The 16984-nt window shown below is 38.3% G+C and overlaps 1 protein-coding gene across 1 annotated transcript in view; it reads right to left on the bottom strand.

Moving 5' to 3' along the window:
- Window positions 1-16984, bottom strand: part of RLF (RLF zinc finger) — a 79772-nt gene that overhangs the window by 15892 nt on the left and 46896 nt on the right. The window lies entirely within an intron of this gene.

The raw sequence follows: 16984 nt of genomic DNA, 5'->3' as shown, positions 1-16984 counted from the left end.
GAAGAACATAGTCTATTTCATGACTGTGTCAGCATTATAAATGTCAATTATACTAGGCACCAAATATACAAAACAGTGATACTTTCAGGACAAATGAAGTGTGTATAAGGGCAAATGAGGCATATAGAGTTTAGCTCATCTCCTTCCAGAGTGCTATGCAGAACCACTCTGGTGGTTCTAAGTCTCTATTTTTAGTTATACCCTCAGGTAGGCACAGAAACGCTTCTTTCTCAGCTTAGCTCAAATGCCATTTTCTCACTGAATCCTTCCCTAACTGCTAAAAGCACGTTAGAATCCCTGGCAAAAACTACTCTCAAATTCTCCTTTGTAGCATTTACCACACTGCAATTCAATCATTAGTTGAACAACTTATTAGCATGTCTTCTCTGCTAGAATATAAAATCCATGTGGTCAGGATTATGTACATCTTGTTCAAAACTCAGCACTTATCACAGTGTCTGGAACATAGAAGACACTCAGTAAATACATGCTGCTAAATGGAATAAATGAATCAAGTTTAACTTAAAGATAAAAAGTTCATGTTTAAAAAGTGCAACTTATTTAATACTGTGTTTTCTAATCTTTGGAAAGGCAACGCAATGACATAATAAGCAGTGTAGTGCAGTGGTTAAAAGCAACTATTGTAGAACCAGACTGTATACATTCTCTTCCCAGCTCTATAGCTACTAGCTATGTGATCCTGGAGAAGTTACGTAACTTCTCAGTAACTTAGTGCCTCAGTTTCCTCATCTTTAAAATGGGAATAACAGAACCTTCCTCATAGTTATTATAAGAATTTTTAACATGTTTCAGTATAGCACAGTGACTATAGTTAATAATACCATATTGCATACCTGAAAGTTGCTGAGAGTTTATCTTAAAAGTTCTCATCACAAGAAAAAAATTTTTTGTAACTATGTATGGTGACAGATGTTATCTAGCTTTATTGTGATGATCATTTCACAATATATACAAGTACTGAATCACGATGCACACTTAAAACTAATATATGTCAATTATACCTCAATTTCTAAAAAATGTGCTATGTGTACCTATTAGAGCTAAGTTAAAAAAAATATATGTTTTAAAAGGGATTGGCAGGGCTTCCCTAGTGGTGCAGTGGTTAAGAATCCACCTGCCAATGCAGGGGACACGAGTTCCAGCCCTGGTCCGGGATGATCCCACATGCCGTGGAGCAACTAAGCCCGTGCACTACAACTACTGAGCCTGCGCCTAGAGTCCGCGAGCCACAACTACTGAAGCCCACGTGCCTAGAGCCCACGCTCCGCAACAAGAGAAGCCACCGCAATGAGAAGTTGGCGCACCGCAACGAAGAATAACCCCCGTTTGCTGCAACTAGAGAAAGCCCGTGCGCAGCAACGAAGACCCAGCACAGACAAAAATAAAATTAAATTTTAAAAAAAGGGATTGGCAAAAAGGAAGCACTTTAAAAGTGCTGTTAAAAATTGTTTTCATTAAAAGTAATAAATAAAATGCTAGACAAAAGAATTGTTTTCACAAAATATATAAATTTTAAAAAGAAAAAATAAAAAAGAAAGTGAACCTTAAGAATACTAGAAAGTATTTCAAAAGATCACTCTCAGATGCAAAATCACTCGATGTAAATTTGTATCTAACGAGTATTGGGAGGGAAAGTTAAGTTGTTAAAGCCTAAACATAATTAAAGTTAAACTCAGGTTTCAGGGAAAAAAATAAAATCATACATTATGAAGATGGAATTTTACTGATGCCCTAAACAACCATATCCTCATCCATAGCTGAATGAATCAGAAGGGTCATCCAGAGAGGAAATGCTCACCACAGAGCCACTTAAAATCGTACTGATTGAAAGACCAAAGTGAGAATTCCACAGCAAGTAAAACCAGCTGTTCCAGAACAACCACCACCTACCATCCACACCATGTTAAAGCTTCTGCTGAAAACCAAGAATTCTAAAATTCAATTTTGGCAGCAATATAACATCTCCAAGCTGAGAAATAGCATGAGAAGCTCTCTATGCCAGACATATAAATCAGAATGGAAATAACACACAACTTATATTTCTAGAATATTTTTTATCCATTTCAAATAACTTTTATTGTATTTTCTCATTTTATCAACATGGTAAGATCTGTAAGACTGGCAAGGCTTTCTGGATATGTATCTGAAAGGAATGACTTGAAATCAGTATAGTTTTTAGTTTGATTAACTTCTATTTATTAGATTTCTCCTGATTATAAAAATGTTTATAATAGAAAACCTGAAAAATATAGAGAATAAAAATTAGCCTTAGATCTTACAACTCAATAATAACCAATGTGAGTTTTACTCCAGTATTCTGTCTATACACACTAACTGTATAGCAAACAATACATGACTACTACAAATATGTACCTATTTTATTTTATTTATTTATTTATTTATTTTTTAATTTTTTTTCTTTTTGCGGTATGTGGGCCTCTCACTGTTGTGGCCTCTCCCGTTGCGGAGCACAGGCTCCAGATGCGCAGGCCCAGCGGCCATGGCTCACGGGCCCAGCCGCTCCGCGGCATATGGGATCCTCCCAGACCAGGGCACGAACCCGTATCCCCTGCATCGGCAGGCGGACTCTTAACCACTGCGCCACCAGGGAGGCCCTATTTTAAAGAAAGGTTGGATTGTGTTGATTGTATATCTGTTCTTTTACCCTAATATTCTGGTGTGACTTAAGCAAGAGTTTTTATCAGTCCACAAGATAGACAGGAGAGGGTAAGCTGATTGTCGAGGCAGAGAGAGCAATAAGGAGATGTGAAGAAGAAAAAAAAAGGCAGTGAAAAAGTAATAATAATGATAATAATACTTCTAAATCTTATACAGCATTACTATATGTCAGGTACTGTTCTACAAATTTACATAAACATCCCCAGATCTACCCCAGATGGTCTGGCTCGAGAGTCCATACTCTTAGCCACTATGCTACAGTGAGATGCTCTAACAGTGGAAATGATAATACCTTATTACTGTGTGCTCTTTGAAGGCTAGGAATATGGTGACTGTTTTATGTCCAAAGGTAGTCAATAAACATTTACTGAATTGAAATGAATAGATAGTGAGCAGAACCAGCCAAGAACTCAGAAGCATGTGAAAGACTATTCAGGCTCATTCATTCCACACCATGTTCTCACCTTAAGCCTCTTTCAAATCCTCACCAGTCCCCTCAGATCTTTCCTTATCAAGGTCTACCTCATAACGAAAGTCTGATAAACTTAATGATACAAAAATATAAATCATGCATAAGCACTATCAATGACATTTGAATTTACCAGAATCAAAAATTTTTAGGATAGGGTTTCCCTGGTGGCGCAGTGGTTGAGAGTCCGCCTGCCAATGCAGGGGACACGGGTTCGTGCCCTGGTCGGGGAAGATCCCGCATGCCGTGGAGCGGCTGGGCCCGTGAGCCATGGACGCTGGGCCTGTGCGTCCGGAGCCTGTGCTCCGCAACAGGGAGGCCACAGCAGTGAGAGGTCCGCGTAACGAAGGAAAAAAAAAATTTTAGGATAAAGACAAGAAGTGGCTAATGCTGGGAACTCAGGTATCAAAGATGAAAACATACCATCTTACCCTATGAATTTTATATATAATGGTTACATACTTTCCTGCCAGCCCTGGTGCTGAATAGGGAATAAAAACAAAGAGCTGGACTTAACAAGAATAATGGCTTAAAATTCTCCTGTGGCAAAGCACTTAGAAATCCTGGATAAAACACAACAAATACAAATATTTCCTAAATACCTAGCTGAAAACTCAAGAAAGAAGTTTAAGTGTGAATGGACAACTGCCTTAACTTGCTGGGTTGTAGATAATTTCACTAAGAGGCTTGGGTTTTACAAGTCATGGTTAGGAGATGATAAAGCCTGAACCTGAGAAGTTGGCACTGAGCCCTTTGGCATAAAGTTGGGACCCCTGAAGAGCTAAAAACTCAGAGAAAGTGTAGACTAAAAAAAAGGTGGGCAGGGGGGCAGGGATATAACAGGAAAATGTATTTGTCCATCGCAACCTGGGTTCTTGTGGGATCAAAAACATTCTGAGAATTTATAATCTTTCCTCGTTCAAACTTGGAGTCTGATATAATACTATTCTATTGTCTAAAAAACCCAAACTGAGAAAAACAAATAAAATAAAAAGAAGATTCTGGCTGGTAATATCTTTAAATCGCCTGGCAGAAGCAAACGTAAACATGATTTATACAGATATATGCTAACTAAGGCCTATGAGAATTCTCAGACATAAAGTATTCCCTACCCCCACTCAACCCGCCAAAACTGAGGCTCACAATCCCAAACTATAAAAAGCACAAATAAACAAGCCACTCCAGAAAATGTCAGCACACACAATAAACAGCAGTATTAGACTCCTGAGAATTGCAGGTTACAGAATGCACAGCACAAAGATTGAACCAACCATGGACTTTGGTTGGTTTAAAAAAATTAAATAAGGGCAATATGAGTTTGATAATAACTCGGGAAAAAGAGAGACAGAGACAAAAACATGGAAGAACTTTTAATGCCAATCTGAAGCCAATCTGAAAAGGCTACATACTATATGATTCCAACTACATAATATTCTGGAAAAGGTAAAACTATGGAAGCAGTAAAAAGATCAGTGGTTGCCAGGGGCCTGAGAGGAGAGAGTGAGGGATTAATAGGCAGAGTACAGGAAATCTTTAGGGCAGTGACACTATTCTATATGATACTGTGATGGTAGATACATGTCATTATACGTTTGTCAAAAGCCATAGAATGTACAACACCAAGAGTGAAGCCTAATGTAAACTACGATTTTAGTAAATAATAATGTACTGGCTCACCTACTGTAACAAATCTAACACACCAACCACAAGACATCAATAGGTGACTCTGGGGTGAGGGAGAACATATGGGAACTCCGTACTTTCCACTCAATTTTTCTGTAAACCTAAAACTGCTCAAAAAAAAAAAAATCTAATGGTTAAAAAAACGCTTTGATCATTTAAAAAATTAAATTATTTGTCTTTTGATTACTGATTTTTAAAGAGTTCTACATGTATTCTGGGCTCAAGTCCTTTATCAGATTATATTACATATATATGGTTTGCAAATATTTTCTCCCCTTCTGTGGATCAACTTTTCACTTTCTTGACTTTGACACACAAAGTTGGATGAAGTCCTATTTACTTTTCCTTTTGTCACCTGTGTTTTTGGTGTCACATATAAGAAACAACTGCCTAATCCAGGGTCTTAAAGATTTATTCCTATATTTCCTTCTAACATGTTACAGTTTTAGCTATTACATTTAAGTCTATGATTCATTTGGAGTTAATCTCTACGTGTGGTATTAAGGGTCAAACTTCATTCTGTTACAAGTAGATATCCATTTGTTAAAGAACCAACTACTGAAAAGGTTATCCTTTCCCCCACTGAATTATCTTGGCATCCATGTAGAAAATCAACTGGCTGTAAGTGTGAGGGCTTATTTCTGGACTCTCTCTTTTGTTCTTTGGCTGCGCCACACAGTACGTGGAACTTCCTCGACCAGGGATCAAACCCATGCCCCCTGCATTGGAAGCACAGTCTTAACCACTAGACCACCAAGGAAGTCCTATTTCTGTTCTTTTTTTTTTTTTTTTTTTTTTTTTGCGGTACGCGGGCATCTCACTGCCGTGGCCTCTCCCGTTGCAGAGCACAGGCTCCGGACGCGCAGGCTCAGCGGCCATGGCTCATGGGCCCAGCCGCTCTGCGGCATGTGGGATCTTCCCAGACCGGGGCACGAACCCGTGTCCCCCGCATCGGCAGGCGGACTCTCAACCACTGCACCACCAGGGAAGCCCTGGACTTTCAATTTTAGTCTATTGATCTTTTCGCTTACCCTTTTGCCGGGAAAACACCGGCTTGATTACTGAAAATTTTTAGTGAGCTTTGAAATAAAGAAGTGAGTCCTCCTACTTTGTACTTTTTACAATATTGTTTTGGCTATCCAGGGTCCCTTGAATTTCCACATGAATTTTAGCATCATCTTATCAATTCCTGCAAGAGAGGAAGGTAGAATTTTGACAGAGATGTCACTGAATCTGAGGATCAATTTGGGGAATACTGCCATTTAACAATACTGTCTTCTGGCCCAACAACATGGGATGTTGTTCCATTTACTTAGTTTCTTTCAACAATGTTTTAAAGTCTTCAGTATACAAACAAGTCTTGTACTTCTTTTTAAAAATTTATTCTAAATATTTTATTCTTTTTGATGCTATTGTACACCGAATTGTTTCCTTAATTACATTTTTTGTACTGTTCATTGCTAGATGTATATAAATAAAAATGATTTTTGTATATTGATCTTATTAGGATCATTTATATACAAGATCATGATATATGCAATTAGAAATACTTATACATCTTGCTTTCCAATCTAGATGCCTTTTAACTATTTTCTTGCCTAACTGCTCTGGCTAAACCTTCCAGCACAATATTGAATAGAAATGTCAAAAGCAGACATTCTTGTTTTGTCCCTGATCTTTGGGGAAAACCACTCAATCTTTCATCACTAAGTATTATGTCAGCCGTGGGTTTCCACAAATGCTCTTAATCAGGGTGAGGAAGTTTCCAGCTTATTCCTAGTTTGCTGAGTGCTTTTAACACGAAAGGGTGTAGGATCTAGTTAAATGCTTTTTCTATCTCTTGTGACAAACATGTAGCTTTTGTCCTTTATTCTATGGCACAGCATTTACATATAACCTACGCACATCCTCTGTATACTTTAAATCACTTCAAGAATACTTATAATACCTAATACAATGTAAATGCTATATAAATAGTTGTTGGAGGGGGCAAATTCAAGTTTTGCTTTCTGGAACTTTCTGGAAATATTTCCCCTGAATATTTTCAATCCACAGTTGGAGGCAGAACCCATGGATACAGAGGGCAGACAGTACTCCTTTTTCTATATTGCTGGATTTGTTTTGCTGGATTTTGTTGAGGATTTTTGCATCCATATTTGTTACAGATATTGGTCTGTACCTCTCTTTCTCTTGATATCTTAGTCTGGTTGTGGTTATTGGATAATAATGGCCTCACTGCATGAGTTTGGAAGGATTCCCTCCTCTTTTATTTTCTGGAAGACGTTGCGAGGGACTGGTGTAAATTCTTCTGTATATGTTTTGTACAATTGACCAGTGAAGCCATGTGGGTGTGGGCTTCTCTTCGTGGGAAGTTTTATTTTTTTATTTTTTTTATTTTTTGCGTACACGGGCCTCTCACTGTTGTGGCCTCTCCCATTGCGGAGCACAGGCTCCGGACGCTCAGGCTCAGCGGCCATGGCTCACGGGCCTAGCCGCTCCGCAGCATGTGGGATCCTCCTGGACCAGGGCACGAGCCCGTGTCCCCTGCATCGGCAGGAGGACTCTCAACCACTGCGCCACCAGGGAAGCCCCGTGGGAAGTTTTTAAATTACCTACTCGATCTCTTTACTAGTCATAGGTATATTCAGTTTTTCTATTTCTTCGTGAGTTAATTTCAGTAGTTTGTTTCATTCTAAGATTTGTCCATTTCATCTAAGTAAATATAACATTTTGGTGTATAGTTGTTCATGGTATGCTCTTATAATCCTTTTTATTCCTGTAATATCAGTAGTCATGTCCTCTCTTTCATTCCTGATTTTAGTAATTTGAGTATTCTTTTTTCATGTTCAGTCTAACTAAAAGTTTATCAATTTTGTCGATCTTTAAAAACAAACTTTTATTACTTTTTGCTATTGATTTTGTATTCTCTATTTCATTTATTTATACTCTAATCATTATTATCTCCTTCCTTCTGCTAGCTTTGGATTTAGTTTGCTCTTCTTTCTAGTCTTTTAGGGTAGATGGTTAAGTTATTAATTTGAGATCTTTTTTTTTTTTTTTGGCCACACTGCACAGGTTGCAGGGGGATCTTAGTTCTCTGACCAGGGATTGAACCTGGGCCACAGCAGTAAAAGCCCAGAATCTTAATCACTACGCCACCAGGGAACTCCCAAGATCCTTCTCTTTTTAAGATTGACATTTTACAACCGTAAATTTCCCCTAAATGCTGCTTTAGTTGCATCCCATAAATTTCAATATGTTGTGTTTTCATCATTCATCCCAATGTGTTTTCTAACTTCTCATTTTTTTTCTTTGATCAATTGCTTATTCTGAGGTGTTGTTTAATCTCCACGTATCTGTGACTTTCCCAAATTTCCTTCTGCTACTAATTTCTAATTTCATTCCATTGTGGCCAAAAAACATACTTTGTATGATTTCAATCCTTTTAAATTTATCAGTTTGTTTTATGGCCTAACATATATCTATCCTGGAGAACGTTCCACGTGCATTTGAGAAGAAATGTATATTCTGCTGCTCTTGGATATTCTATAAACGTCTGCTAGGTCCAGTTGGCTTATAGTACTGCTCAAGCCTTCCATTTCCTTGTTGTCTAGTTGGTTTATCCACTATTGAAAGTGGGGTATTAAAGTCTCCAACTATTGTATTTGAATTGTCTATTTCCCCCTTCAATGCTGCCAGCTCATGTATTTTGGGGCTCTTCTGTTCCTCAGATTGAGTAATCTCAATCAACTTCTTTTAAGTTTGCTAATTCTTTCTTCTGCTAATTCAAATCTGATGTTGAGCCTCTTCAGTGAATTAATTTCAATTATTGTACTTTTTCACTCCACAGTCTCTATTTGGTTCTTTTTTTCTATTTCTTTACTTCTATTGTCTACGTCTTGAGACATTTTTCTCATACTTTTCTTTAGTTGCTTTAGTTCTTTGAATATACAGTTAATCTTCATTATTTGCAGATTCTGTACTTACAAATTAGCCTACTTGATGAAATTTATTTTTAACCCCCAAATTCAATACTCACAGTGCTCTCCCAGTCATTCATGAACATGCATATAATGGCAAAAAATTTGAATCCTCTCTTGAGCAGGTTCCCAGCTAAGGTCAAACAAGGTGTTGCTCTTTTTGTTTCAGTTCTCATACTGTAACAAGTATCTTTTTCATGTTCTATTTAGTGCCACTCTTTAATGTTTTTGTATTTTTCATTGGTGATTTCACTGTTTAGAATAGCCCCTAGTTGTAGTGCCGAAGTGCTGCCTAATTTCCTAAGTGCAAGAGACTGTGATGTGCCTTATGGAGAAAATACATGTGTTAAATAAGTTTCATGCAGGCATGAGTTACACTGCTGTTGGCTATGAGTTCAATGTTAATAAATCAGTAATATAAATTAAATAAGGTATCTTTAAACAGAAGCGCACATAAAACAAGGTTATGTATTGATCAGTTGACAAAAATTATGTGACCAGAGGCTTGAAGGAACCTAACCTTGTATTTCCCCTAGGAGCAATGGATTCAGTATAAGCTAATTCAGTGTTTGCAGTGACTCTATAAAACATAACTACCACGAATTGAGTGTATTTGCAATAACTGATTTAAAGTTCCTTTTCTAGTAAGTCCAGCACCTGGGCATCCTAAGTTTCTGTTGGCTGCCTTTTTCCCTGTGTATGGACTACCATATTTCTTTATAATGATAAGTGGATATTTTAAATAATATATTGTGGCAACTCTGGAAATCAGAATCTTTCACCTCTTTGGGGTTTATTATTGTTACTGTTTGTTTAGTGACTTTCTTGGAATAATTCTGTAAAGCCTGTATTCTTTGTCATGTGTGGCCACTACAATCTCTGCTTGGTTAGCTTAATTCAAGATGTTGAATATGTTGCGTAAATGCCTAGAACAAGAAAGTCTCTCTGCTTTTGCCAAGCAGCTGTGTGTGTGTGTTGGGGAATCCTTTCAGTATTTCAGTAGGCAGTTTACAGCTCTAACCTGTCCTTCATTTCCTACTTGTGCGAAGCCTCAAGGTAACCAAGAGGTGAGGGATTAGAGCCTTCTCAGGTCATTCCTTGGCAGACATACAGCACTATACATTTGTGTTACCTTCCAGAGTACTAGGACTATATCAGAGGTTTTCAAAGTCCTCTATGGACATCTTATATCCCAGTTTTTCTTTTTAATTTTTGTCAGTCTTTTGTTAAGCCCAACTGGCAATTCCTCCTCAGACAACTGTCATGTTAAACAATTACCAATCATTATTTTTGATAAATGCCCCAGGACAGAACTTTTGGTGGAGTGAGCTCTGAGTCAAATAAAGACAAATCCTGAGAACACAGCTTTTCAGAAAGTTGCCAAGTAGGTCAAATAGTGACAATTCTCTGGGGATGGGCTTTTGCAGAGTTCCAAAACCATTCTGCTTCCTCGGTGGCTGCTAGGCTGCTGGTTTTCAAGGTTACTGTGAAGCTAGGGAGAGGGAAATGAGAAGTAGGGCAAGTTAAAATGCCACCAAGCTCACTGTTCTGAGATTCATGCGTTTTTCTTGAATAAAACTTCCTAGGATTACAGTAAGCCTTTAGTTAATTTCCAGAGTTCTGAAAAAGTTAATGCCCTCCACTCTCTGGTTTCAAATGCTGATAACCTGGAACTCAATTTCCAGCACAGACCTTTCCCCAAGCCTCACATTGTGTGAATACTGTCTGCTGTTGCTCTCCCTTGTGTCTTTTCACCTCTGTATTCCCAGTGCCTAACACAGTCTCCAGTGAATATATATTAAATGACTGGAAGGCAGGACTGTATTATTTCTTACAATAACATCTGAATCTAATATTATCTCAAAATAAAATGCCTAATTTTATTTAAAAAAGAAAAAAGATCACCTCGGCTATTGCAGAGAATGAATTTTGGGGACAAGAACAGATGCAATTAGAAGGCTTTCATAATAATCAGCGAATTAAACAGCAATGGTACGACAGGTAGTCAACTGGCACAAGAGAAGGTGGGTAGAGATGGCTTATTTGTCTTCTTAAGTTATCTTCACGCTTAGGCTAACCAAGGTAAACTAGTATTCTGGCCAGCGCCATTACTGGAATATTTTAACATTTATCTTTCTCTAGAACTATGGTTTTCAATCTAGTATTTTCCTGATCAGCTCTGGGATATAATGCAAATAATTTGTTCCTAATAATGGATTTTAAAAAACAAGCTGGTAAATGGTTTTTTCAAAAAGGAATCAAAGTGGAAGTTATCCACATAATAAGATTTCTCTCACTTGCATCCCCGAGTAGGAGAAAGGGAGGAGTCAGTTAGCAAGCCTCCATTTCATGCAACCCTGGGTCTACTTTTGAGAGAATCATCCCTGTTAGGTTCATAGACATCACCTGGAAAAAAGGTTGTGCTTCTAAAAACCAGGTTTCTTTTAAACTGCAGCAATACCACAGACCAATACTATGCTATTGAGTGGTCACTTGTATGTTTCCTAAAGAAACAAATGGTCACTGATGCTTCTAGTTAAATCCTATGACTCTGAGTATCTGAGAGAAGCCTGAATTGTCCTATTGGATTCTTGAAAATGACTGTGTCTGACTAACTCTCCATGATGACCCCTCCAATATAATCATATATCAACCAAAATACCCACACATAACCCATGAAAGTAACAGCAGAGGTGAGATCCAAATATATACTAAGTTTTAGGAAGATGTCTCTTCAAAGCTATTTAAAAGAACTCTGCTTTCGGAGATAAAATATTTAAATAGGCAAATCTTCCAGTTCTTCATACAGGCTTCTACCTTTAGTGTATTTTCTGAAAGTACATCTCATTCACCATATGACCATAAGGATACATAAAGTAATATTATCAATTTTAATTTTAATTATACACTTTATTATTCCTTGTTCAGGATCCATCTTAATCTTCTTATTTAAGGTACATCTGGGGACTTCTCCAGTGGTGCATTGATTAAGAATCCGCCTGCCAGGGCTTCCCTGGTGGCGCAGTGGTTGAGAGTCCGCCTGCCAATGCAGGGGGCATGGGTTCATGCCCCGGTTCGGGAAGATCCCACGTGCCACAGAGTGGCTGGGCCCGTGAGCCATGGTCACTGAGCCTGCGCGTCCAGAGCCTGTGCTCCGCAATGCGAGAGGCCACAACAGTGAGAGGCCCACATACTGCAAAAAAAAAAAAAAAAAAAAGAATCTGCCTGCCAATGCAGGGGACATGGGTTTGAGCCCTGGTCCGGGAAGATCCCGCATGCCGCGGAGCAACTAAGCCCGTGCACCACAACTACTGAAGCCTGCGGGCCTAGAGCCCTTGCTCTGCAACAAGAGAAGCCACCGCAACGAGAAGCCCGTGCACCTCAACAAAGAGTAGCCCCCTCTAGCCGCAACTAGAGGAAGCCCGCGCGCAGCAACGAAGACCCAACGCAGCCAAAAATCAATACATAAATAAAAAAATTTTTAAAAAAGGTACATCTGGAATCTCTATGCTGTTGTTTACTGTTTCTTCTACTCCCAAACTGGATTCCTAATGGGTCCTGTTTAAGTGTATTTGCTCTGTTTATCATTTATATACCTAGTGACTGTGTCAATTCCCAACAGTGTTAGACTGGTGAGTAAATCGGGTCCTGTTTGTCTTTTCCTTTCCTCATCAAGAGAAGAAGCAAGCCTTGTAACCACATCAGACACTGAAGATGCAGTTCACTCAGGGATCAAGACTGAAATGAACCACTTCTTTATCTGTGCCAAGAACTCTGCAGACAGATTTCTTGCTCTTCATAATAACAGAAGTGCTTCATGTTTAAAACATCGTTATCCTTTATACTATATGTGGGAAACTTGACCTTTGCAAAGATTTCCTCTTTCAGTAATAAAAAATATATACATAGGAAACATCCACTTGCGACACTAGGCCATGGCCAAGTCTGTAACTTTCCTTAAAATCCTTCCGTATGTAGGGACTTCCCTGGAGGTCAGTGGTTAAAGACTCCACACTCCCAATGCAGGGGGCCCGGGATGGATCCCTGGTCGGGGAACTAGATCCCACGTGCCACAACTAAGAGCTGGCATGCTGCAGCTGGGGATCCCACACACCACAGTGAAGATCCTTCACGCAGCAACAAAGATCACCTATGCTACGGCTAAGACCTGGTGCAGCCAAATGAATGAATAAATAAATATTTTTTTAAAATCCTTTCATATGTAAAATTAATAACAGTGTCATCTCATCCAATTCTAAATACGGTATTTACAACCTAGAACTTGAGGATTCCATGGAGTTCTAAATTTTGGGTTCTGAATTCTGGCTTTCAAGCTGACCCCATCAATTAATTTTAATTGTACATGTCTGGCTAAATGTTCCCCAGCAGAGGTTTCTTATTACACACACCCATTATTGTGATACCTACAGGTGCCAAAATATAAGTACTTTTATTCCCAGTTGTTACTCAAGTTAATTTGACTCTTCTCCTGAACTCAGCTGAAGTAGATGGCAAATGTTGTGTGTAACTTTGCTGCCTTAGAACATGTGCTGATTTTAAACTCCAATTAAAGAACATCTAGTGATTCACTGGTCCTTTCCCAAAGCAAATTTTGAAAGATTTCTTTAATTCTGCTCTCACTTGCAAAAGAAAGCATCACTGGATAAGAGACTAATTATGATGGTACCAGTGTTCCTTTTAAAATAATTTTATGATGTGTGCCAAATGTTGTCACATTGACATATTTAACAAATGAATCCCAATCATTATAAAAATATTTTAAGTTGCACCTATACATAAATGTATAACTATGAATGGAATGAAAATACCACCAAAATGTTTCCTGTTAGAACATGACTCATCAGTGTTTACCAGCTAGAAGTAAGTTGTACAGTGTAAAGAGAGCTGGCCAGGGAGCCAGGAGATCTGTGTTCTAGCCTGGGCTTGGACTTAATAATTAGCTTAATGAAGGCAGGGCCTTGGAAACATTACCTCTTGGCCTCAGTCTCACCATTGGTAAATCATGGAAGGTTAGACTAAATGATATTTAATGGTTGTAATACACTAGGAAATCTGAATCTTGCATAGCAAAGGTCAGCAAACATTTTTTGTAAACACCCAGAAAGAAAATATTTTCAACTTTGCGGGCCAGATGGTCTTGGTTACAGCTATTCAGCTCTGCCATAGTAGAGCAAGACCAGTCATAAACAATAAACAAATAGGCGTGACTGTGTTCCAGTAAAACTTTATTTACAAAAACAAGTAGCCGGGTGGATTTGATCCACAGACCATAGTAAATCAGATCACATTTCCAATAACCCAGTTCCTTGCATTCTCCACAAATTTGTTGAAAGGAATTAATTCTGTAACTTCAGGAAGAAATCCTGTTTTCTTGATTTGTTATTAATAAACCAGGAAAGATCTTGTACAAAGCATCCCATATCCTCCCTGTTCTCCCATACCCCTCTCTTCTTTGCCATTCTTGTCAGTAGCAGAGCACCCCCATTCTTCCAGTCTCCCAGGTCTTGAGTCTCTTAAAGGGATCTCTGCACATTATCCCTTATTTTTGTCCTGTCAGCAAGTCCCATCCTTTCTCCTCTTGCTAACTCCAATCTCTTCTCCTAAATCTAATATATACTCTTTCTGTCTATGCTTCCTAAAACACTGTTTCAGTCATTTCACTTCCTATCTTCAAAACCTTCCTAATTTCTACTGCACTGAATCTAAGTTCAAATGCACTGGAGTTTCCAAGGCCTTACTTTTCCCTACGCAACAGGTCTTATTTCTCACAAGACCTAAACATCCACTCTGCTCCAGGCAAGGTGTTCCCTAGTGGTTCCCTACAAAGTGCATATTCATTTCTTTGCCTTTACTACCAGAGTCAGTTATCCCCAAACCATTCTTTCTACCCACCCAAACCCCACCATTATTTCAAGGTCCAACTCAAGGATCAATTTTTATAAAGCCTTATACGCCAGTCCACAACGATATTCTCTACCTCTACACTTCTACGGAATTTAGAGGCACTATCATATGGCTTAGTACTTATCTTCCTGTTACTGTTTCTGGCAACCAAACTAGGCCATGTACACCATTATGTATTTGCCAATGCCTAATACAATGCTAAAAACAAAATAGGTTTTAAATAAACAAAGATTGAGAGATAGAGGAATCAAATCCAAGGTCTAGCAGTTTTGCTTCTTCTGAATTCTTTTGGCATATATTAGGTGCTGAGAATAACCATTACTCCATCTTATTCTGATTAAGCTTCCCAAACACATGATATTGCAGCTGTTATTAGAGGTAAGCAGTCTCCCATCTCCTTACCCTTCCCAACATTGCAAACAAATAAATTTACAGGCTTATGTTTGGTTCCTACTATGTGGCTACGTATTTGTCTAGGATGTAGAGATACAGCAATGGGCAAATTTATGTCCCTGTCCTTACAATGTTTTCAATCTAGTGGGAGGAAACAGAGAATAAACAAATATTATGTCCAGAAATAGTGGTATGTACTATAAATAAAAAAATAGGTAGGTAAGGGGGCAGAGAGTGATGGGGGCCATTTTAGATGGATTTGTATATATTTATAATAATTGACAGGAGATATTTATTAAAGAAAAACAAGACTGAGTAGGGGGAGATAGGGTATTACTTCAGGTGGGGCAGTGAGGAAGGCCTCTTTGATACGGCAATATTAAGGAGAGATGTGAATGATGTAAGGGAATGAGCTATCCAAACTATCTTGTGGCAAGGCATTCCAGGGAGTGATCTAAGGCAAAACTCTAAGGTAGGAATATGTTTGGCTTGTTCAAAAAACAGCAAAGACAAGAGGGCTGGAGAGGAGTGAGCATTAAGCTGTAGAAGATATAGTCAGAGATGGTTAGACAAGTAGCCAGGGGCCATGGCACACAGAATATAAAGACTTCTGGATTTATTCTGAGCAAGACAGAAAGCTATTGAGTGGTTCTGATCAAGGAAGTGACATGGCCTGATTTAAGTTTTACAGATTATTCTGGCTACTTCGGGGAAAAATAAAATGTAGAAGGCATGAGTGAAAGCAAGTACACCAGTTCAAAGGCTTCTAGATTCATCTTTGTATCTCCAATGCCTAAGACACCATATGACATATAGACACTTAGGTATATACCACAATGAATAGTATTTATCATCCTATATCTTTAATATAATATTAGTGGTAGTACACCAAAGTCAGGTTTGAATCTCAGCTTATCTACATTAAGTTCTATAACCATGAACATATTACTTAATCTGAGCCTCACTTCCTTACCAAAATGGAGCTACCTAAGAGTTGTGAGAACTAAATGTGACAGTGTATACAAAGCATTTAGCATAGTGCCTAATACATAGTAAAAGCTCAAAAAAGTGGTAGCTGGTTATTCTCTACCCGCCTCCTCCCCCTCCAACAATGAGAATACAGTTGGAATGCAATTGACTTCATTTATATTTATTCTTATTCTTTCATTAATTTTTATTTTTTAACTATTGTCTCTTTTTAAATTAATTTTTATTGGAGTACAGTTGTTTTACAATTGACTTCATTTAGAGGAAAGCTCATAAAAACAAAACAAAGCCCTAATACCAGGAATATCAGGAGCTTAGATATGGACATGTTAAGTTTAAGATGCCATTAGCCAAGCAAGTCGAGATAGTGATTAGGCAGTTGAATATATGAGTCTGGAGCTCAGAGGAGAGGACTGAGCTGGAGATAAAACATCTGGGATTCAGGCCATAACTGGCATTTAAGACCGTGAGCCTAAATGAGATCACCAAGGGAATATGTGTAAATAGAAAAGAGAGGACAAAAAAAGAGTCCTAGAGTAATATAACATTCAATCATCAGAGAGAGGAGGAGGAAGAGCAAGTAGAAATGAGAAAGATCAATCAGCCAGGTAGATAGAAAACAAAGAGAGTATAGTACCCTAGAGCCAAGTGGAAAAATCTGTTAAAAGTTTAAAAGACAGAGTTAATAAGTCAGATGGAGTAAGGTGAAAACTGGGAAGTCATCGTGCATTTTTTTCTTCCAGTTGTATTGAGATAATATTGACATACAGCACATAAGTTTAAGGTGTACAGCATAATGATTTGGCTTACATACATCTTGAGACCATTATCACAATAAGTTTAGCGA

This window comes from Mesoplodon densirostris, chromosome 2 (assembly GCF_025265405.1).
Source record: "Mesoplodon densirostris isolate mMesDen1 chromosome 2, mMesDen1 primary haplotype, whole genome shotgun sequence".
In the NCBI taxonomy this organism is placed as follows: Eukaryota; Metazoa; Chordata; class Mammalia; order Artiodactyla; family Ziphiidae; genus Mesoplodon; species Mesoplodon densirostris.
Note: the sequence above shows the minus strand (reverse complement) of the source record. Positions and strands in the feature narration are given on the sequence as shown.